At 41.5% G+C, this 24,492-nt stretch overlaps 1 protein-coding gene across 4 annotated transcripts in view; it reads right to left on the reverse strand.

Moving 5' to 3' along the window:
- The window catches only part of LOC122798078 (corticotropin-releasing factor receptor 2), a 1,424,487-nt gene that overhangs the window by 175,850 nt on the left and 1,224,145 nt on the right, over positions 1-24,492 (reverse strand). The gene's annotated exons all lie outside the window — the stretch shown is intronic.

Here is a 24,492-nt window from a genome sequence, read left to right on the forward strand (position 1 = left end):
TAAGCTTTACACCATGGCTCTGGCACCATACATCTGTTTCTATTAGGCCCTTTTGTAGAATATCCACATCATTTGGGGATTCAATAATGACTCCCAGTTTGCAGTCATCTGCAAACTTTGTTAGCCAGAGTCCCTTAGTGTTGGCCCGTACTTCAGAGAAGTAGATGCCAAACAAGAGTGGTCCCAGGACTGAATCCTGAGGTACTCCACTTGTCACTTGTCTGGAGCTGGATTTGGAGTCAGCTAACTTTACAGTGTAGTTTCTGTCAGTAAGCCAGTTGGCAACCCATTGAGTGATGTAGGGATTAATGCCCAGCTTAGTATGTTTATCTATGATTCCACAGTGGGGGATGGTGTCAAAGGCCTTGGTGAGGTCCAGATAGGCTGTGTGGACCACCTTACCCATGTCCATGCCTCTGGAGACTAATTCAAAGAAGTCAATCAGGTTCAGGAGACAAGATTGGCCCTTCAAGAACCCAAACTGCATGGGGTCCAGTGTTTGAAGGTTGCCAATGTCTTTGTTTATAAGTTCCATGATAATATGTTCCATGGCCTTGCAGATCAGGCTCATCAGACTGATAGGGCGGTTGGTCCCAGGATCCAAGTTGGATCCCCCTTTGTGGAGTGGGATAACTGTAGCTTTGTGCCACTCAGTGTGCATGAAGCCTGATGTGAGGCTATGATTAAACATGACACTTAGGTGAGGTGCCAGTTCATTTTATAGTTCATGTAGTACACAGCCTGGGATGTTGTCTGGTCCTAAGGATGCTGTATTCTTAGCTTTGGAGAGTGTATTTTTTACCTGTGTGGCCGTTATTACTGGAATTTGGTAATCTTTTGGTATTGAGATGTGCCCTTTAGCGGGTGAGGGGGGGGTGACGTTTGCACTGAATCGATCTGCCAGGATATTGGCAATATCCTTGGGATCAGTATATTTAATGCCATTCTGTTGTAGCTCAGAGCAGATCTGAGCATTGCCATTTAGATTCTTGACATAGCTATAGAATGCCTTGTGGTTGTCTTTGAAATCTTTGGCAATTTTATTTTCATAACTAGCTTTGGAGGATTTTATGAGGGATCTCAGCTTCTTACTGAGGCTGGTAAAGGAGTTTTTTGCATCCTGGGATTTTCCTCTTTTCTGCAAAAGTTTCTTCCTTTCATTGTGAAGTTTGTTTATGGCAAGGGACCACCAGATTAGCTTCCTTTTTCTGGAGGAGAGTGTCTTGGTTCTACTGGGGATGACACGATTCATGCACGAGTGGATGTTCTCGTACAGTGCCTTAGTGTAGGATTCAGCAGTTAAACTTTCAGTTCCTGTCTGCATGGGTGTCATGAAGTTTGTCACTTCTGACTTGAGTAGCATGAAGTTGGCTTTGGAGAAGTTTCTTTATGGAGGCTTCCTTATTGGAAATTGGGGGTGGGATATGGATGTCAAGGGTGGTTTGCTTATGATCAGGCCCGACCGATGAGGGGGTGACTATAAGTGTGGAACATCGATTTCCCATGCTGGTAATGACCAGGTCTAGTATATTGGAGCCCCTGGTGTGACTAAGGATTAGTTGATCCAGGGCATTGGAATTTATGAATTCCAAGAACCGTTGGGCAAAGGTGTTGGTACACGAGTAGTTTTCCCAGTTAATGGCAGGGTAGTTGAAATCACCCAGTATTAGGGTGTTTGTTGTATCTTAATATTTTCCAGTATGTTTAGAAAGGTGTAGTGAGAATCTTGGGGCATGGTGGGGGATCTGTAGCAAGCTACAGTTTGGATTGCAGTCTTACCTAGTGTTAGTTGCACCTGGAGAATTTTAGACGCATTGTGTTGGGCAACTAGCCTGGTGTTTTGAATATCCTTGGTGAATATGGACACTACTCCACCTTTAGTGTTTCAGTCCTGGTTGGGTGGCCGAAAAGTGTGGTAAGAGTTGTAGCCTGGTATTGCAGGGGGGCTCTCTGAAGCCTTGAACCAGGTCTCAGTTTCTGCACAGATATCAATGTTCTCCATTTTTAGGAGTGCCTCGACAGAGTATATTTTGAGGTTTAGACTTCTAGCATTGAGTAGCATTACTTTCTGATTTTGCATGCTTGTACCTGTTCTTTGACATGTGGAAGTGTACTTGAGGTCTCTGGGGCATGTTGTGTGGACATATTGTTATCTTCTGATGTGGCATTCCTGACTTCATTTGGTGAGACCTGGCTATGGAACTGAGGCTGTGCTTGCAACTACACTGACAGCGTGGTACAGGTATTCAGTAGAGTTAGTGGCATCTGTCCATAAAGGGCATGTGTGTAAGGCATGGTATTCCCTTTATGGGTTACACTTGCAGACTCTATAGTTGTTGCAGGTGTCCAGTGGGGAACATAGCAAAAGAACTACTGTAAGCATTTATTTACCTACTTTAGGGATGGAACAGGGTGTCATGTCCTTTTACTTGCTGGATAGCACACAGTCAGGAGATGTAACACATCACAGTACTTTCTGATGCCAATGGCACTGTTGTGGTCAACAGGCATGTAATCTACCGCAATCACACCGTGGTTACTATCTGTAAGGCAATATGCAGGGAACTACCTATACAGTGGTTGTTGCCTAGCCAAGTGAATTTGTGTTTGAGATGTGGGTGGAGTGTGTTCTCTGAGTAATACAAGGGTTGCCTATATTGTTCAGCAATCCATAATGTCACATGTAGGGCTATGGATTGTCTACACCAGCCTCTCTGATGTTTGACCTCTGTTGTCCTTGTAAGGTGGACATTGTGACATATACTAGGTCCTCAACATTAGCAAAATCCTCCCCCACAATGAATCCTGTTATTACACAATCACAACAACCTCCACACAGGATACTGCTGACACACACACATACTTGCCAGTATTGAAATTCAAATCCTTACCAAGCTATGTATTGCTACTACAGTGTATCACACTTATCACATGCACCACAGAGTTTACAGGATGAATGGTGTCCCAAGGTACTTCTAAGGTGAGGAATATCACCAATCCTTGTAAATACTGGCATTGGATGATGTGGTAGGTTTGAGATCTCAAAAATAATTTTAACCTAAACACGCATTTGCATTTGCCAGGGATGAGGTTCAACCCTCTACCTAACAATCTTTATGGATTATTATGTTACACATTTACCACACGCACCACTGGATTTACATGGTTTAGGATTGGCAACAGGTACTTCTAAGGTGGATGATATCTACAGGACTGCCAAAGTCAGGCTCTGAGATATGTACTGGGTGTAAATGGGGCCAAAATCTTTGAGGTACACACATAAACACTTGTCACAGATGAGATTCAATCCCACACTTGTGCAGTTACTACTACTGCACTGTTCTGCATTTATGGAATGCACCACAGAGCTTTTACGGCTAGCCTTTGTCCAAAGGGGTATTTCAAGGTGAGTGATATCAGCAGGCTTGCTAAAGTAGGGCAATGGGAGGTGTAGTGACTGTGAATGGCTTGAAAATCATTAATCTCTACACACAAACACAGAGTTTCACAGTTGCCATGTCTGGGATTAGAAAACCTACCTAACTATTATATTACACTATAGCATCACACAGTTATTGTATGCACCACAGAGCTCATGGGGCTGAGAATTGGCTAGAGGGTTATTTCAAGGTGACTGACATCAGTATGAGTGCTAACATGGGAAATGGGAAGTACAGTGTATATGAATGGGCCATAAACCATTCCTCTGGAAACACACACACAACACTCAGTCACACACAACTTTATGTTTGACAGGACTGGGTATACAAATGCTAGATGAATACTGAGTTGTACTATCATGTTATGCAGTTATCCCAAGCACCACAGACATTATAGGGCTGAGGGGTACCAAAAGCAAACATCTACAGTGATTGACATTGGCACATCATGTGATATTGGCCAATTGGATGTGTGGTGGGTGGGGCAGGCCTCATGATGGCAATCTCTTTGTCACTGTCTGACTCTTCCACAAATCTGTGTGTGTGTGTGTGTGTGTGTGTGTGTGTGTGTGTGTGTGTGTGTGTGTGTGTGTGTGTGTGTGTGTGTCTGTGTGTGTGTTTGACCTATTATAGTGTGCTGGCCTTGGATATGTGTGAGTATTCCTATCCAATGTGTGTGCAAAGCATGAATCGTATGCAATGTCATGTGTGTGCACAGACATCTGTGACTGACAGATATATATAGTCCACTGTTGTTGTCAGACATGGACTTATTTTCTCTGTGTTGGGGCATGCCCAGTATGACTTTCTGTATTGAGTGTGTAAATCCATTCCAGGTAGGTTGTACTCCATTGCAGGATTTTGTGTTCTACACCTACAGCTAGCAACCTATTTCTGCAGGATATCTGTAGATATGTTGACAATATGGAGTCACAATGGGTGAAAGATAGTGGGATACTGTAACTATTGTGACTGTGCTGCTTGTGTTACTTGGTTGGTGTTAGCAGAGATATTCAGACATATGTACTGTTTTACACTGTGATGTACTGTCATCAACTACTGACAGATATACTTATTTGCTCACAGTTATTTCCTGGGAAATACAAGATGAATGAAGATGTGTCCAGTATTGTGGTCTGCAGCCTACATATTCTTGCACACTCATGCCATTCTGGAGAGGTAGCTGCAGACACTTGCTGATGGGTCTGTGTAAATGGTCCAGCACCTTGGTACTGTGGTGGCTGAGGATTCCCTGCTTGTACATCTATTGACGTAACAGAATGGCCATATCCTGCTGTGGCCATACCTCTCAGCTGTACAGATTCACCCAGGTTACCCAGAGGCAGGGCTCATATATTTGGTCAGTTCCCCTTCACATTGTGGTTTACGAGCAGGTTTGTAGCCACCCATTACTGGGTTTGCAGGCAGGGGTAGTATGGGCACACATCAGAGTTTCAGACTTCACACACTCCATGGGGTCCATGTTTCTACACCCCCTCACTCTGTTATTCTGTCCTCTTCCTAACATCATGCGAGCGATATCTGAGAAGTATCCCCATAGTTGTCCTTTCATCCCTGCGGTATTTAGGGGTTGGTCCACAGTTCATGCAGTAGGACATAGTGGGCATGCTACTGGGATTTGTCGACATGGCCTTGCATTTGTGTTCTGTGTACTGTGTTATGTTGTTAGTTGGGACCCCATGAGATAACATACATTGGCAGTACAGGTGAGGCACAATCTATCATGTAAATTGGGCCAGCTCACGTAATCTGTGCTCCACTGTTATTAAACACACACGTACATGTTACTGCATTTCTATACAGGATTGTGTGTGTGGGGGGGGGCACACCTGAAAACTGTGAACATTTGCTATGACTGTACTGGTATTTCAGGTACTCTGTTGGCTTTCGTTTTGTTTTGTATTCTGACCTATCATGCAGACTAGAGGCATATCAGTATAGTTAAGATCTTACATTTTATTGACCTACATTTCAGTTTCAGACATCTTACCCTTCAGAACTAATGTACAACTGCTTGACCTGTTGTAGTCTATCTGTGTAGGTCTGGAGGGGGGCTGTTCTCCATTGCCATCAATTGGAGGCCTTAGCACAATCTTTCTTTGTGGTCATCTACACATGTTCTGCTGGCTGAGGCTGTTGTTGGATGTGTGAGCCTCACTGACATGCATGTGTATGTCCTATGGACACACATTTGGGCCACCACATGTACTGCAGTGGGATTTGTCACCTTGTCTAGTACTGCCTACTTTGTTCACACAAGTATTTGTTATGGATTTCATGCTGCCCATATAGGTGTCCACTATCTGCTGCCATCCCATTCAGCCACCCGATTCCCTTGCATGCTCACATCCATATCATAGATACAACTAGCAGAACATACTACTCCATTCAGCAATTGATAGGAAGAGTGACTTACCTTGTGGCTGTGCCATTATTGAGGATGGTGCTGGAGGGCTGACTATGTCGGATGCACACAGTACACTCCCTATACATGGTAAAGCACAGGAAGTGTCATGTTTGGCATCCCTTTTACTGTATGTGCGAGTCAGAGAGAGGTGTCATTCCCTGGGTTCCTACCTTGTCAGCGTATGTGCTATGCATTGCCTCTTTGCCAAAGCCTGGGCATACTGGGCACGCCTCCTTCTGCCTACACGGGCCAGCTCAGGTTGTTCCTCCTCCGAGTTACTCTGTGCCTGTGCTGGCCCTGGGAATGGTGGGGGGCTGTGTGGCCCCGTGCTGTTCCTGCTGGAGCTGTTTCTGCAGGGTCATATTGTGTAGCATGGCACATACAATGAAAATTTGTGTACATATAGCTGGAGAGTACTGCAAGGCTCCACTGGATATGTCCAAGCACTGGAACTGTGACTTGTGCATCCCAAACACATGCTCTGTTATAATTCTGGTTTATGTGTGTGCCTCATTATGGAGTTCTTGTTCAGATGTGTGTGCATTTCTGATTGGTGTCATCAGCCACGGTTCCAGTGCGTAACCAGCATCCATCACGAGGTGGCCATATGGGATGTCCCCACTGGCAAATCTCTGGTACAGCTGTGTCATATGACAGATGTGGGAGTTGTGATAGCTTCCAGGGCTGCCAGCACACACATTCATTATACTGCCCTAGGCATCACACATGACTTGGCAGTTGATGGAGGGGAGCCCTTGCAGTTTATGTAGACCCTACCCAACTCGTCGGGTGGTGCTTAGATATGTATGTGTGTACAATCTGTAGCACCCAATACCCTCAGGGTATTCTGCTATTTGGTGGAAGAGACACATATTGCTGGTCAACACCTCATGGGTATTGAGGAAATATATGCGCTCACAAGCATGTGCTGACATGGCATCCAGGAACTGCTGGTGTACCCTGGATGCTGATGCCTGTGTGACCCCATAACATCCTCAGTTTGCCTTTGCAAGGTACCTGTGGCTAGTATTTTTAAGCCTACACATACCTTGGTATCCACTGGGATGGGTTCCCCTCTGTTGGTTCTGTGTATGAGATGTGGCCGGCACAGCTCAACAATTTGCTGTAGAATGTCCCTGTCCACCCTATATTGCTCCACTATCTCCAGCTCATGTAGCCCCTGGTAGGTTACCCTGGGTCTGTACACTCTTCTCCTTCTCCTCACTGTGGGTTGGTCATTAGCATTCTCATCCCCACCACCCTCAGCCTCTTCCACATATTGATGTATGAGAGTGACAGCAGCCCCTATCATTTTGTTAGTTTTGTCAGGTAAAATTTACCCCCTCTGTGTACACCAGTGGTGTAGACTTTGTGGGAAAAACCAGAGTGAAAGTTGTTTGCATAGTTTATAGTAGTGTGCTGGGCTGGGCTGCTGCCTGTGTAATTGGCTGATTCTGATATATTTCATCTGCCAGCTATGCTAGTTCTCCTTGATTGCCTTCCTACTGCTGTTTTCCCTTCCCATTGCCTTCCCGTTTAAGCCCGGAGGCGTGTCTCACTTACCCAGTGCTCAGATGTGAACAGAGCTGCTATTTCCTGGTAATTTATTTTTTGTTTAAAACCTGGTGTGTGCACACCCGTTTAGACAATGTAAACTGCTAGGCAGCCTCAGACCCCCCCCCCCTTCCTTCCTTAGCTGTGCTTAACTAATGGCAAACATGGGCCACAGAGCTCCAATAAGCTTACAGCATGCATGACATTCCACCTTATTAGGTCATCTACCTCTTAGGCTTATACAATGGTGTTGCTGCACCTACACAGTTGGGTGCAAGCTAACAGTGAGGAGAAATCTGTGATTCAGTATCAATTCCCTTATTTGCATAAAACTGACTGCTAATGCATGGTTACAAAACTCACACTTAGCCTTCCCCCTTAGCAACCACTATTCCATGGTATTGTTGTCTTATGCATGCCATTGACTATTATGGCAGAATGCTGATTTTGGTTTAAAAGCTTATTTCCAACTTTTTTTCTTATTTTTGGGCCGACCCCATTTGTGTACCGCTGCCCTACGCTTAAGCGGCCGATATCAGCCAACAAAAAAAAATATTTTTTTTTTATTTTGCAGCTATTTTCCATGCCAATGGCCATATATTTGGCTATTGGCATGCTTACTACATTGAATATATGCTTTCTTTGGAGCTGTCATGCCTCTGTTTTGTAATTTGCAGAAATGTATTCGGTTAGTAGCTGGATACATTTCTGCAGGTTACACTATTCCTGCACAGATGTTTGCCTGCTTCCTGGATCACTAATTCACCTCATTTGCATGGTTTTTACCTGCAAATGAGGTAATTAACATACAGGAGCTGTGTCCATGCAGGAATAGTGTAGGAGCACTCGTGCACGTTCCGGGAGCTTGTTCTTGGATCGCTTGTCGGCCATATTGCGTGCAGTAGCTCTTGCACTATTCCAGCACCCTGTGCAGAGCTTGCTGAATCCCAGGGTCAGTCTTTCTCAATATCCTAAACATATTCCCTGCCCCCAGAACAATAAGCATAAAATCCAGTTATGCCCCAGGCTAACCAAAGAAGCAAGATCTCTGTTAAAAACTAAAGAGAAAGCCTATGAGAAATGGCTCAATGACAAAACTACAACTAACAAACAAATATAACCATAACTATGAAATAAATCTAAAAAACATATTGGACAGGACAAAATAAATTACTATAGCAGTGTTTAATCAAAAATCAAAGAAACCCACAACAATTCTGGGCTGCCTTTAAAAAGATTCCACAGCCAGGACAAATCAGTACTCCCACCCCAACACTCACCAGTACTAAAGACGACATAGTCTCACAATTTAACAGATACTTCACTGAATCCATACTAGCCCTCACAAACAATACTTGTTCTTCCCCTATCCAGACTCCCATATTACCCACACTAGATCCCACTAACTTCTCTTTCCAACCTGTCCCAATAAACACCACAGTTAAATATCTCAAAAGGCTTAAACGTACTACACTTGCTGCCGACTATCTACCTGCTGAATATCTAAACATCACTGCAGAAGCGATATCCTATCCAGTATCCATATTAATAAATTGATCCATCTCAGAACAAGTCCCTAAAATTTAGAAAGTATCACATATCATCCCAAAAAATAAAGGTGGAAACTCGACAGAATTATCAAAGTACCGGCCAATAGCTATACCATCACCATTATCAAAAATACTTGAGAGGTGCATCCATTCATAAATCTTGAACTATCTAATAACCAACAATCTCCTATTTAACACTCAGCATGGTTGCCGTCCTAATCATAGTACTACCACCACCCTTGCTAACTTTACTAACCTTATTAACCACTATTGCAATGATGGCAATTTAGTTTCCTCCATCTTTCTTGATCTGTCCAATCCTTTTGATACTGTCTCCCATACTAAACTCTTAACTACACTCTCAGAGCTTAAACTTATGCATTCTGCGCTTACTTACTTCCAGCAATATGTAACTGGATGCCTGCAAGCTGTAAAATGGCAACAAAATCTCTCTTCATTACTGCCTGTAACCTTGGGAGTTCCACAGGAATATGTGGAACTCCCAAGGTTACAAGCAGTAATGAAGAGAGATTTTGTTGCCATTTTTTATCTTTACTAACGATCTTCATACAGCCATGACACTTGCCTCCACAGTTCAATATGGGGATGATCCCACCCTGATTTGTGCTGCCCCAACACTCCAAAAACTCCAAAAAATCACCCATCAGTCATATAATGCTGTGTAATCTTGGCTAAACAATGAACAACTTATACTTAACCCTACCAAAACAAAACTCATGCTCTTCTATCCAACTAGAGCTGCAGACACCCACCATTCAATATCTCATCATTAAACCATACAATTATCTCTCCAGTTTCCCAAACAAAATTACTTTGAGTAGTCATTGACCATAATAAAGTTCAACATATACACATCGCAGACCATTAAAAACATTTACAAAAAACTTGGACCCTGTACAGAAATTGACACTTTCTAAATAAATCTTCAAAGGCTACTATACCAAGAACCCATTTTATCTCTGCGTTACTATACACCTCACAAATTCTTACAAACATTAAGAAATCTGGACAAGCAAAACTCGAACCTTGCTGTAATAAAACTCCACAGTTTGCCACAGTAACAAATTTCAGATCACATCGTTTGGCTTTAAAACAACTATCCTGGTTTGAACTATTAAATCAACTTGCTTATAATCAACTCACCTTCACCTATGAAATACTAAATCAGCCCCAAAAAATACCAGTACATCAAAATTTACTAATACACTACTCCAATAGCAGGATATTGCCTTCCAGTAACAAATCCTTCCTAAATATATCCAAACCTAACAATGTAGCTAGAGTATCTCTTATGCCATCAGCATAGCCAAAGCTTGGAATTTCCTGTCATTAAATATCAGAACAACTTCTAACGCTTCCAACTTTAAAAAAAACTTCTCAAATCACATATCAGAATCATGGACCGGCTCTTGCACAAACCCTGGTTAGGGAACAGAAGTCTTAAGGCAGCTAAAGAAACACAGCTTGTTATTTTTGTATTTGAATAGTATACCCTACAAAGCATATGCATACTTAACTTGCTTATTTTCTGCCTACAATCACAGTGCTGCTGTTCTTTGTATCCTATCTAGACTACATAATTGTATCAGTGAAATGTATAACATGTATTTTCATTTTGTACTTGTATCCAATACTGAATCAATATTTGCATCTGTACGTGTATATGCATCTTATGGTTATTTACAAACGTGGAGCTTTTCTGCTAGAGGCTCTGCTGAAAAAGGACATTTTGTCCAGTCGGATTTTCTGGTAAACAAACATAAAATAAAATAAATAAAAAATGGTTTACTTTAAAATGAAGGTCATATCTGCCCAAATAAAACTACTGCTCAAAGGTGTCTAACTACTATTGTGATAGAGATATTAACCATTGTTTCCTTAAATTCCTTAACATAAATGTTGTGACTTGCTTCTGGAAATAAAATCATAATTATTACTGGATGAAAATTATAAACACTGACAAAGTAAGTCTGAACCTAACAAGTTTGCCAGAGGGTCGTTTTTAAATAAAACATCTCTGAACTTACACAGATTTGTTCAGAAACATGACTCAACCACGTTTTCATAAAAAAAAATTGCCTATGAAATCTACCTATGCAGGAAATCCCCAGGCATCTGGTGTGAAACTGCACTGTGCATAAATGTCATTCATGTAATAGGTCAGAAACGCAGTCATAAATCAATGAGTTCACACAGTGAGTACATGATTTAGACATAATTTGTGTAATGAATTAGACATGGGTGCAATTCTCAAATTGCTTTTTCCTGTTTGTCTGTGAAACTAAAGTTTTATATTAATCATTAATTTAAAGTCTCACATTAGCGATATGCCCACATGTAATGGGAAAGTTTATCTTGACATAAATTATACAGTGAGCATTAAAAAGTTAAAAGTGGGGCAGGCAAATTGATTTGCTATAAGGTATATTTTGGAAAGGTGGGAAATTTTTAATAACAAATTCTACCATACAAAGCAGCATATGGAAGAGTTGAAATTGACGAGAGAAATGTGCTATACATATGCTCTCCACTTTGACCAAAGAATGATTTATAAGAAGCTGATACTCATTAATCAATGGAAATTGACGAAACTGTGCAGGGTTATATGGGTGTATATTATATGCTCGAAGAGACTTTTCTTCAAACATATAATCATCAACACCTAAACAGCGAATGCTTTAAAGTGCAAACGGCCATGTCTGCAAATTTTTTCCTCAGGGAAAAAATTCACAGGGTCATACACAAAAAACACAAACTTCAAAAACCTAATCAAATGGAGGGCCTCACCCCCCCACACCCCCCCAACTAAATATACCAACACCGAGATTGCTCTACATTGGAGAAAAGGGCATTTCCCAATAATGGCCAACTGAACTTTTTCCCGAGGAAATAATTCACAGACGTGGCACTTTAGAGCATTCGCTCTTTAGGTGTCGATGATTATATGTTCAAAGAAAAGTCTCTTCGAGCATGTAGTATAGACCTGGGTTATACAGTTACATAATACTTTATAATACAGTATCCAATGAGAGGTCTCTCTAGATCTACCATATTGAAGAAAATCTGATGTTATGGTAGCAAAAAATCATTAGGCACCTAGGAAGTGCCAGAAAAGGACATTGAAGATTTATAACTACTGCAGTGGTGGTGCTGTGGTAGCATTGTCGCCTCACAGTAAGACGTCCTGTTCGTTTCTCAGCTAGAGCATCTTCTGTGTGGAGACATGTATGAATGGGCGTACCTTCATTGAAGGTTGTGTGTCAGGGCTGGCAACTCTCCATGTAAAAATCTACTGCCAATCATTAGCGGACCGGAGTTCCGCTGTGGCGACCACTAACCGGGAAAAGCCGAAAGACACAACAACAACAGGCAATGACATGAAGATTTGTTTTAACTCAACTTATAATAAAACATAACTAACTGAAACAATGTAATGGGGCTCATAATTAAAATGGTTAAGAATAAAATGTCTTGTAGTAAGTACTAGACTTTGGATATACATATAATCTCACATAGATTTCTTATGCACTACAAAAGCATTTTGAACTGGTAGCATGTCCCAGAGTGACCTAAATAAAGTTAGTAATATCATTAAATTTGAATCTGCAAAATGTGACAAATCTTTTTTGGATTTTGCATTACTCGCAGAGTGGAAGAAGGGCATTGTCTGATCTATATACACAATACGTATGCAAGGTTGATGAACTCAAGGAAAAGTGTGATTGATCACCTTGCAGGAAGATGATTTAAGTTAGTTAAGATGATTTGTAGCATCCAATAGCATGCCTATTGCAGAAGGAAGACAACCACAAATTCTTCTGTATTCATAGTATAAATACCATAGATAAGGGCTTCTAAGTTTTTATAATTTGTATTTATTGTGAGCACTCAAGTACAGACCATTAGCATGTGCCTATTATGTTACATTACTTTACAAGTCCAGCAGAGGGACATATTTTGGTAAACCATAACATATCTGATCAAAGTAGTTGAGAACATTTGGTTAACTATAAACAACAGGGATATGCTATTATGACTAATCCATTTCCAAATAAATTTTCACCCTATGCCAGGGCTTGATACTCACTTGTCTCTTGTAATGTAATTTGTTTATTTATTTGCTTGTTAACCAAGTAAGTGATCTGGTCTTAATCATTTTTCAACCATGTCATGGATCAGAGGTAATAATAATATACATATCAGCAATCAACAAGCATGTTTTGGGAAAGTGGGAAGAAAATGGAGTACCTGGAGAAAGCCCATCAGACATTGATAAAAATGTGCCAAACCTCACACAGACTGTGAATGGAGGTCTATATTAAACTCATGTGCTGACCCTGGAGCTATGAGACAGAGACCTTACCATTGAACCTCTGTGTTAAGTGTAGTTTACATTAGTACCCCCACTTTGAGAATTATAAGTAGGTAATATTTGTTGAAAAGTAATGTTATGTATCCAGTTCTACCACTGAACATCATCAGGCAGTGGATACAACTTGGATTAGTTTTCAGATAATTCTTCTTCTTTTGTTTTTTCCTGGTTAGGGGTCGCCACAGCGGAACTCCGGTCCGCTAATGATTGGCAGTAGATTTTTACGGTGCCAAGGTGCCAGCCCGACACCCAACCTTCAATGAAGGCAAGCCCATTCATGCATGTCTTTTGAATGCTAGTCCTTCACAGGGAGGACATGCAGACTCCACACAGAAGGTGCTCCAGACGAGAATTTCAATTAATAATCATCACAAATATGTATGCCATTATCTATCCATCAATCCATCTGTACCCCCTTTTCCCAATTTTTTTTTTTTTGCACATAGGGCCAGGGTGTCACTTCAGCAGTGACAACAATCTAGAGCCAAGGTTCATACCACTAGGTGGCTAACCCTGCCGAAGCTGTTCTTCCACAACATGCACTCACATGCACTCTCACACCTATGCCCAACTTAGAGACTCCAATCCACCTCCTGCATGTCTTTTGAATGTGGCCGAATACTGTAGTAACTGGAGGAGACCCATGCAAACACAGGGAAGGCATGCAGTCTCTGTGCAGAAGACACCCCAGCCAAGAATCGAACAGGAGAACCTCTTCTGGTGAGGAAACAATTCTGAAGCTAAGGCTAAGGAGAATATGAACTGCTAATGAGTACTCAGTAGTTATCTTAGGTATACAGGAAGAAAAGTAATACTGACTTGAGTTATTAGATGTCATAGTGGGAGAAGATATGATACCACTTGTAAGATGATGTTAAGATGTGTAGGGAAATTAGAGCAGATTAGTTAAGTTATAGTTATTATCATGAGACAGAGAATTTTATTTTACTGATTTGTAAATGTCTTAGTAAAACAATGTCAAAGGATGTTATAAACAGAGGAAAATGTTGTTTCTGTTGATTGGTAATATGTATTTAAGTGGCAGGGGGTTGTGGTGTAAATGAAGACATGGTCTGTATAGATGAATTGGAGGGAGGGGTACAGTGACTGAGGAATTGGGTTTTACAAGATAAACTCTTGGATATGCCTATTCTCTAAGCTTTCTGGGACTAACATCTTCTCTTTCAAGCTTTTCATTTCCATTGTTTTCTTTTGCCACAAAAGGTGATAGCCTAGTATCCTTCAACATCATGCATTGCTTCCATTTCATTATAAACCACTTTCATATGCAATTAAAATGCTTCTTGCACTATTTTAAACTCATGTGAAACACTTAATAATAATTTCTGCAGCCTGCTCTTCCTGCAAGTGACTGTTTATAGGTCCATGTGTTCACAGATCAACACTAGGCGGTTGATGCAGAAAATCATTAGTAGACAAGCTACAGTATCACATATCATAGATACAGACTGACATTATTAATTTGTATCTAGGTTTTACCCCTTTTAATGAGGGCTTGAGAAGCCAGTCCTTATTTGTATTTACCATTGCCCATCCATTAATCTACCTTATGCTCAAACACAATCAGGGAGCTACTTTCCTTTATATCCAAAGGAACTTTATTCCTAAAAAAGGATTTTTTGAGATATATATCTATCATACCAGCAGGTCGTACTTATGCTTTGGTAGAAATTAAGATCTTCTGAGCTGATGTTTAAGGTGTTATTAGTTTTGCGGATGTGCAGGTCACAAGGATCCTTTGAGATTTTATAGGTTAGACAGAAGTCACCTCTCAAGAGTCTGTCAGAAATCAGAAAAGAGACAGAGAAACCTTTGCTGCCTTGTGGTATAATTCTTGGTGATGTTAGGAATACTATTTTAACACCAATTTCAGACATATATTTTGACAGTTCCATCATGTACCTCTTCATACAATCCAATCATGTCATTCACTCCCACATATGAAATGGTCATGTCATATGTATTCTTAGGGTGAGAGGACTTGAAGACCACAGTGATACTACAGATCATGGCACTTGAGAGGCAGCTAGTTGTCACTCTTTCTTTGCTTAGACTGCTGAGTGGTACATATGTGTTCCTGACAATGGAGTCACCTATGACTAAGCTGTTACCAGATGCTCTGCCAGTTGAATGATCTCTTTTTATAGTTCTGTTTTCTTTAGTGCTTGTGTATATTTTACACCTGTTGGCATAATACTGAGTGTCCTATATACCAAATCTTCATTTTGGAGGGCTTTGTGGTTTAGGCAAGGACTTCAGTGTAATAAGGTGTGACGATGTGAGGTATTGCCAGCTATGCCACGAAAAGTAGGGAGGTGGATGTGTAACATATGCCAGCACAGCTAGCTGGAATTTTGTAAAAAATTATACATCATTGGTATATCAAACTGATTTGTACAGATGTTTGTGTTGAAAATGTATTTGTAAAGTTGTTTGTGTTAAAAATGTACCAACAGTGGCTCCTGACTGTATTGTAACTGATTAAATGTATATATGTTAACAGAGAAAACTGGAAGAAAAGAGGTTAATCTCAGTCCAGCTGACTTTGAAAAGCAGTAAGAAATTAAATTACTTAATTTGGGCCATAAAGATTGTATCTTACAGTTCTGACTGCAGCCAGAGATGAAATGTCTGTGACAGTGAATGGTTTATTAGCTTCTGTAGGAAGAGTGGAAGTGTTTATTGTTTTATAACATCCAGAAGTTGCAATAGATCTTAAAAAAAGCTCTATGCATGTATATTATTAACACATATGTGTGAAGTTCTGGGTCAGTTGCTAGGAATGGGGGTAATATGGGAAACAGAAGTCAAATAACCAGATGTATGTGATGGTGTTCTGTAACCCATCACAAATATGATGTTTTAAAGGGGCACTATCTCATTTCTAAAATCAGTTGCTTGCTAGAGACTTTACTTACATTTTAGTGCAGTGTAAGTCACATGTTCACAGAGAGGCAAGGTTTTTAGATACTGCAGGTCAAATTTCACAAACTTCAGTGGGAGAGGGAGAATTTACAGCGTGTCCTTTTGTATTTTCTTTCCCCCACCCATAGAAAATTAGATTAGTTGAGTGACTGATTTAGCATCAGCCAGAAATGCTTTCTAGTCTCACACACACACACACGCACATGCACGCACACACACACACACACACACACACACACACACACACACACACACACACACACACGCGCACACGCACACACACACACACACACACACACACACACACACACTCAGATCTGTAGCCTTTGCAGCAGTGAAATGACATCTTCGGTATGTGTTTGTTTTTTTTCTAAAACTGGTTATCCCAGCCTAAGCAATTGTATTTTTTTTTGTTTCATGCTTTCTGCTACATGCTTTTTTCCCTTCATTAATAATTATTTTATATATTGTCAGTAATAGTGTTGCGTATTAGTGCATGTGCTCATAGGTTCATAGGTAGGTACTAGGCTATCTGCCCGAAGGCATTTATAAGCCTAGCTGGAATGTGTTGGCTTTCACCATCCCCTTAGATTAGTTACCTGTGCCTCTGTCCAGCAGAGCCATTGAAGTGATCCCTGGGGTAAACTTTTTGTTTCCCATCCACTCATCAAGGTTTCTCTTGAAGAGGGTTAGTGAGGAGCTCTGCCTAATGTAGATTGGAATTTTGTTCCAGAGCATGAGAAGTCTCCGGGACAAGAATCTATCCCTCTAGCACGTCCTATTTATTATTGTGGTGAGGTTTAGATCCCCGGAATGTGTGGCTCGAGGGGATATGGTTTTCTTTTGGTGGAGCATGTCCATCAATTCTGAGTTGGACATGGCCTTGTATGTCAGGCAGAGATCACCTCTGAGTAGGCAGTATGCAACCGAGTACAGCTGGAGTTTCTTCAGTCAAGATGCATAGGGCATCTGCTTGAGGCCAGTGATCCTCTTGGTGAGGTACTTCTGTGGTCTTTCCAGTTGTTGCAGGTGTCTTGTAAGGTACATCCCAAATGGGACATTGTACTCTATGATGGGTCTGATGAGTGATGTGTAGAGGGGCCCAATGACCTCTTTCGATCTGGATGCAAACCCTTTTGTGATTAGGTGTACCACATAGAAGGATTTTCTAACCACTTTGACAATGTGATTATCAAAGGAGAGGTTACTATCTACTTGGGTCCCCAGATCCCTTATTATGTCTTCCATATTTAGGAGGCTACCACCTATGTGATAGTTTGTGGGTACTTTGATGACTATGCACTTTTTGGCATTTAGCTTGAGGCCTTGGTTTTGACACCAGGTATCTGTCTCAGTGAGACCCTTTTAGAGGATGTCTGTGTCAGCTGAAGAGTCAATTACAGCCCCTAGTTTGCAGTAGCCTGCAAACTTGGTCAGCCATAGTCCTCCTGTGCTTGCCTCTACCTCTGAAAAGTATATGCCAAACAGGAGGGGTCCTAGGACAGAGCCCTGGGGAATGCCACTTGTAACAGGTTTAGAGTCAGACCTAGCTCCCGCAACTCTTACCATGTGGGTGCTGTCCGTGAGCCAGTTGGCAACCCATCTCGTGATGTAGGGGTTTATGTTCAGGCTGGTGAGCTTGTCTATAATACCTGAGTGGGGAATGGTGTCAAAGGCCTTTGTGAGGTCTAGGTAGGCTATGTGGACCACCTTTCCCTCGTCTATAGCCTTGGTAACTGTCTCAAAGAAATCCACCAGGTTTAGGAGGCATGATCTGCCCTTAACAAAGCCAAACTGGGTAGGGTCCAGTGTTTGGAGGTTCCCAATGTCTCTGTTAATGTGATCCATGATGATGCACTCCATAGCTTTACAGACCAAGCTAGTCAGGCTTATAGAGCGATAGTTCCATTGTGGCTCCACCTTTGTGGAGCAGAATAACTGCTGCTGTGCGCCACTCTGTGGGCACATAGCCTGTGGAGAGGCTGAGTTTAAACAGTGTATTTAGGTGAGGGGTTAGTTCATCTTTGAGCTCGTGCAGGACACAGCCTGGGACACCATCCAGTCCCATTGATGCTGTGTTCTTGGCTTTGGAGAGGGCTGTTTTAACCTAAGCTAAGAGTCTGTGATTTCAGGGGCACTACATTCTTCTAGCATAGTTATGGGCCCTTTTGGGGGTGAGAGGGGGGTGAAGTTTGCACTGAACCTGTCTGCCAGGATGTTGGCTATATTGGTCGGTTCAGTGTATTTTGTGCCATTCTTCACTAACTCCGAGCAGATCTGAGAATTGCCACTTAGATTCTTGACATAGCTAAAGAATGCCTTGTGGTTCATAGGTTCATAGGTTCATAGGTTCATACTAGGCTATCTGCCCTAGGGCATTTATAAGCCTAGCCAGAGTTGTGTGGCTTTTACCACCCCTTAGGTTGAAGAATACTATACCCATTAGTTTGCCGTGCCTCTGTCCAGCAGTGATACAGAGATGATCCCCGGGGTAAACCTACGATCTCCCATCCACTGGTCAAGATTCCTCTTGAACAGAGCCAGCAAGGTGCTCTGTCTCACATGGACCGGGATTCTGTTCCACAGCATAGGGAGTCTCTGGGTGATGAATCTGTCCCTCCAGCATGTCCTATTTATATCCGTGTTGAGGTTTAAGTCTCTTGCTCTTGTGGCTCTGGTAGATTTGGATTTTTTGAGGTGGAGCATGTCCATTAATTCCGGGTTGGACATGGCCTTGTACGTCAGGCACAGGTCACCTCTGAGCAGACGGTATGCGACTGAATAGAGCTGGAGTTTCTTCAGTCGGGCAGCATATGGCATATTTTTGAGCCCCTTTATCCTTTTGGTGAGGAACTTTTAAGAGGTTATCTTTGGAGTCCATGGCAATTTTTCTTTCGAAGCTAGCCTTGGATGATTTTATGAGGGAATGTAGTTTCTTGCTGATACTGATCAGGGATGTCTTCCCTTCTTGGGATTTTACTCTTCTCTGCACTAGTTTCCTCCTTCTATTGTATAGCTTATTTATGGCAGGGGTCCACCAGACTGGTTTCCTTTTCTTGGGGGAGTGAGTCTTGGTTTTGTTTGGGATAGCACAATCCATGCATTCTTGTAGGTGCCTGTAGAGTGCATTAGTAAAGGATTTTGCAGCTTGAACAGCATTATCCTTTAGCATGGGGACTTTGAAACTTCCCACCTTGGTCTTAAGTAACATGAAGTTTGCTTTTGAAAAGTTTTTCACGGTGGTTTCTTTGACCAGGGGTGGTGGCAGAATGTGGATATCCAGAGTGATTAGTTTATGGTCAGATCTAACCAACAAGGGGTTGACATCTGGTGTGGAACACCGGTCACCCATGTTGGTGATGACCAGGTCCAATATGTTGTCACCTCTGGTGGGGGTGTTGACCAGTTGATCCAGGGCATTTGAGTTTATAAATTCTAGGAAATGTTGGGCAAGGGAGTTTGTACTTGAGTAGTTCTCCCAGTTAATGTTTGGGTAATTGAAATCACCCAATATCAGGGTGTTTGGTAGGACCTTTATGTTTCCCAGTGTTTCCAGGAATGTGGAGTTGGGGTCCTGGGACATGATGGGTGATCTGTAGCAAGCTATAATTTGAATAGCAGTTTTGCCCATTGTTAGTTGCATGTGGATGATCTCTGAAGCATCGTGCTGTGCCACTAACCTGGAGGTGTGGGTATCCTTGATGAATATGGATACTCCCCCACATTTTGTATTTCGGTCCGGGTTTTGTGGCCGAAATGTATGGTATGTGTTGTAGCCTGGTAGTGCTGGGGTGCTCTCTGGAGCCTTAAACCAGGTTTCGGTCACTGCACATATATCGATTTTCTCCATACTGGGGAGTGCCTCGAGTGCATGCATTTTGAGGTTTAGACTTCTGGCATTGAGTAGCTTTACCCTCAGTTTTTTTGTTACTTGTGCTATTTACGGAAGTGAGTTTGTCTTTTGAGCCTTGCCTAAAAAAGGCACCATGGGGGTGGCAAGAACCTTAGCCAGTATTCGAAAGCCTAAGGGTGACAGGTGCAAGCCATCTCTAGCGAAGCAGCGTGGCTTGTCGAGCATGTCATCCCAGGCTGACAGACACTGGATCCCCTTTGAATGACACCAGAAGCTTAGCCAATTGTTGAAATTGATAATTTTTTCTGTATACCGTGGTATCACTCTTAGTGAGGGCAGGATACTACTCAGGGTCATGGTCATACTGGCTTGGGCTACGTGATCAGAGAGCTCCTCCATGTCTCTTTTCATGTAGTCCAGGGAGGTATGGCTCAGGTCATTCACACCAACATGGACAATGACAGGGTCATATTTGTACTTGTTCTGGAGTGACCTGAATGCTTGTGTTATGTGGCAGATCCTGGCACCTGAAAGGCAGCTAACACTAACCTTCTCCTTGTTCAGCCTAGTGAGTGGGACATCAGTGTGCCTGACTATAGAGTCACCTAATACTAGTGTGTTGGGTATGTTATTTTGCCTTAAGGGTTGTGATTGTGTGGCACACTGGTTTTGTGAAGTATGTGTTTCATGGTTTGTGTTGGGGGTGAAGGTTGCTTAGATGTCTGCTTTGGAGGTCTCTGTTGCTTTTGCAGATTTTTATTTAGAGCCTCTGAGTATGTTTTTGTGTATTTATGTGTGTTTTTGCTGGTGCTGGTTTCATAGGTCTATGTGAGACTGGTGGTGTGATGCAAGTAATTCCCTTCTCCTCTTGATTGCCTGGTCCAGTCTTGGGGTGAGAGAGCTTAGCGTCCAGTTTGGCTGTATAATTGCATTTCTCGCATGTATTAGTGTTTGGTGGAAGGAGGAGAGGGTTGTCTGTGTACATGAGGCAATTGTAACATTGCCTCAAAATGCCCAGATTCAACAGTTGGACCAGAGAGTGCACCTGAAACTGCCCTTTGAACATGCCTGGATAGGTACAGTGAACTGTTTTACTGATTGGCTGGTAAGGTCGAATAGAGAACCTTGTCCTTCTCTACAGTATAGGGGGGGTCTATTGCTAAGGTCGATTAGTGCTTGCTATGAGTTTTGAGCAAGTGCCGGGATGAGAAGTGAATGATTTGATTGCTTAAGTTGAAAGTTTGTCTAGTTCCAAGGGAAAAATCAAGGAGTAGACTTTGTGGAGCCGGGAAAAGTTATACCCTAGGTAACCGGCGCTGCCCGGTGCACAAAACCAAGCAAATGCGGGTTTTATAGCAGGGAAATGAAAGAGATAGAAATTAGCCCAAAACGGCCAATAAACTATTAATTTCTGGGCTGAAACCACTCCACCAGGGACAGATAGACTGCTCAAAGCTCCCTCTCTCACAGTGAACAAAGAAACTTCCTTCTATCCAAGTAAGGTATGGGCAAACACAGAAACTTGTAACACAGCCCTGAATTCAGCACTAACCTAAAAACTGGACTATACTAGCTTAGAAGGGTGGGAAAACAAGTATTTTTTTTTTCAGAAAATAAAGCAGATACAATCAAAAAACACTTTAAATGCACAGAAATGGCTATCACATTTGAGTGTGTAGCCTACAACAGTTAAACAGGTAATTTAAACACAAAAATGACTTTATTAAAGTGCAGGCAGTGAAATAAGTACAATATGTAGCTGAAACAAGCTTTTTAAACCACATAAACTCTAGAAAATCGACCTTTTTAGGCGGAATTAGCTAAAGGCAGCAAGAAAATGCAGAAAAATGATACTTAATCACTCCAAAGTCTCTCTTTTGTCTTTCTGCTGCTGTAGAACTTTGCAGGGCACCAGGAAGGAGCTTGCTGAGTTGTATACTAGCGCAAAAACCTCGCAAATGCAGATTTTATAGTAGGGAAATGAAAGAGAGAGAAATTAGCCCAAAATGACCAATAAACTACTAATTTCTGGGCTGAAACCACTCTTCCAGGGACAGATAGGCTGCTCAAAGCTAACTCTCTCACAGTGAACAGAGAAACTCCCTTCTATCCAAGTAAGGTATGGGCAAACACAAAAACTTGTAACACAGCCCTGAATTCAGCACTAACCTGAAAACTGGACTATACTAGCTTAGAAAGGTGGAAAACAAGTATATATTTTTCAGAAAATAAAGCAGATACAATCAAAGAACTTTAAATGCACAGAAATGGCTATCACACTTGAGTGTGTAGCCTACAACAGTTAAACAGATAATATAAACACAAAAATTACTTTGTTAAATTGCAGGCAGTAAAATAAGTACAATATGTAGCTGAAACAACCTTTTTAAATCACAGAAACTCTAGAAAATCGGTGTTTTAGGCGGAATTAGCTAAAGGCAGTAAATAAATGCAGAAAAATGATAGTTAATCACTCCAAAGAATCTCTTTTGTCTCTCTGTTGCTATAGAACGCTGCAGGGCACCAGGCAGGAGCTTGCTGAGCTGTATACTAGCGAAAAACCTCGCAAATGCGGGTTTTATAGCAGGGAAATGAAAGAGAGAGAAATTAGCCCAAAATGTCCAATAAACTACTAATTTCTGGGCTGAAACCACTCCTCCAGGGACAGATAGGCTACTCAAAGCTCCCTGTCTCACAGTGAACAGAGAAACTTCCTTCTATCCAAGTAAGGTATACATTTATAAGACAGTTTCCCTCATTTCACGGACAGCATTGCCTTGGACAGTTGCATCTTGGATTGAGTTGCAAATGTCCTAACACTCTAGAAGAACGAAATCTTGCAATGTTTCAATAAAAATACACGTCAGACAACTTTGAAATTGAATCTTGTTACTGTACTAGAAGTATTTTCCCATTAGTTGACACCCTTCAGGAATTACAATGTAACTGTCTATATAAAATACTGATTCGATCCAACTGAATTTATTTTATTTTTTCTTTCCTGTACTGTGGTAAAATGTTTGGATCTTTCACTCATTTCCTGAATATTTGACTGCATTCTTGAATGTTTGTCAAATTTGTATGTGCTGGATATGTGATAATGAGCGTATTTTATTAAAACTTTGTATGTAGTGCAAATAACAGTTTTAGTGGTATACTTCACTGTTAATATTGGCTGTGTTTTTTTTTCAAATCTTTATTTTATTTTTATTTCATTAACAATATTTTGATCTACAACAGCAAAGAAATGGCTGTGTTGATGCGACCACTTCCCCATTATCAAGCTGGAAACAGATAATTTAAATAAATAAATGCATGTGTCATGTCATTAGGTGTTTATCATATGCATTGTTTTGGCTGTTTAAAATGTATTCTCTGTATATGTTTATGCCTTTATAGATCCACGTATATTTGTATGTCTATACATACACACACACACAGACACACACACACACACACACACACACACACATATGCATATAATATATATAATAATGTACACACACACACGTATATATGTGTACACACACACATACTGCAGTGGTGGTGCTGCAGCGTTGTCCTGTTCGATTCTCAGCTAAAGCGTCTTCTGTGTAGAGACATGCGTGAATGGGCGTACCTTTGTTGAAGGTTGTGCGTCAGAGCTGGCAACTCAGCACATAAAAATCTACTGCCAATAATTAGCTGACCGGAGTTCCGCTGTGGCGACCCCTAACTGGGAAAAGCTGAAAGACACAACAACAACAACACACACATATATATAGTGGATATATACATATACACATGCACTCTCATACACTGGAATGCAGGAGGTATTTTGACTAAGGTGACAGTATAACTGTGCCTAACTGCATTTGTGTAACTGACCTCTTATTGTTAGTTTTACAACTAAGAGTTTTTTTTTTCCATCTGTCATATGCCACTTGACAAGAGTATTAAAAGTATGACTCAGACTACAGAAACTACAGACCCATAAGGTTAACCAGCCTTATTTGTAAGGCCATGAAATGAATCATCATGGACCCAATAAATAAGCACATAGGTAATCTCCAAACCCTTGATCCAACAGTTTGGTTTTATCAAAGACAGGTCATGCCTGTTAAACCTGTTAGACTTCTCCAAAAACATCACCAGCACCATAAATTAAGGCAAATCTGTGCATACAACCTATGTTGAATTAGCAAAGGACTTGACAGTCCCACATTCAAGCATCACTGATAAACTCTCCCAGTTAAATATCAACCCTTGTGTTGTCAGGTGGGTTGCTAACTGGCTCACTGACAGATCACACTCAAAGTTGGGGACATTACCTCAACAAGCAGACTCTT

This window comes from Protopterus annectens, chromosome 3.part1 (genome assembly GCF_019279795.1).
Source record: "Protopterus annectens isolate FY-2018-M chromosome 3.part1, PAN1.0, whole genome shotgun sequence".
NCBI lineage: Eukaryota > Metazoa > Chordata > Ceratodontiformes > Protopteridae > Protopterus > Protopterus annectens.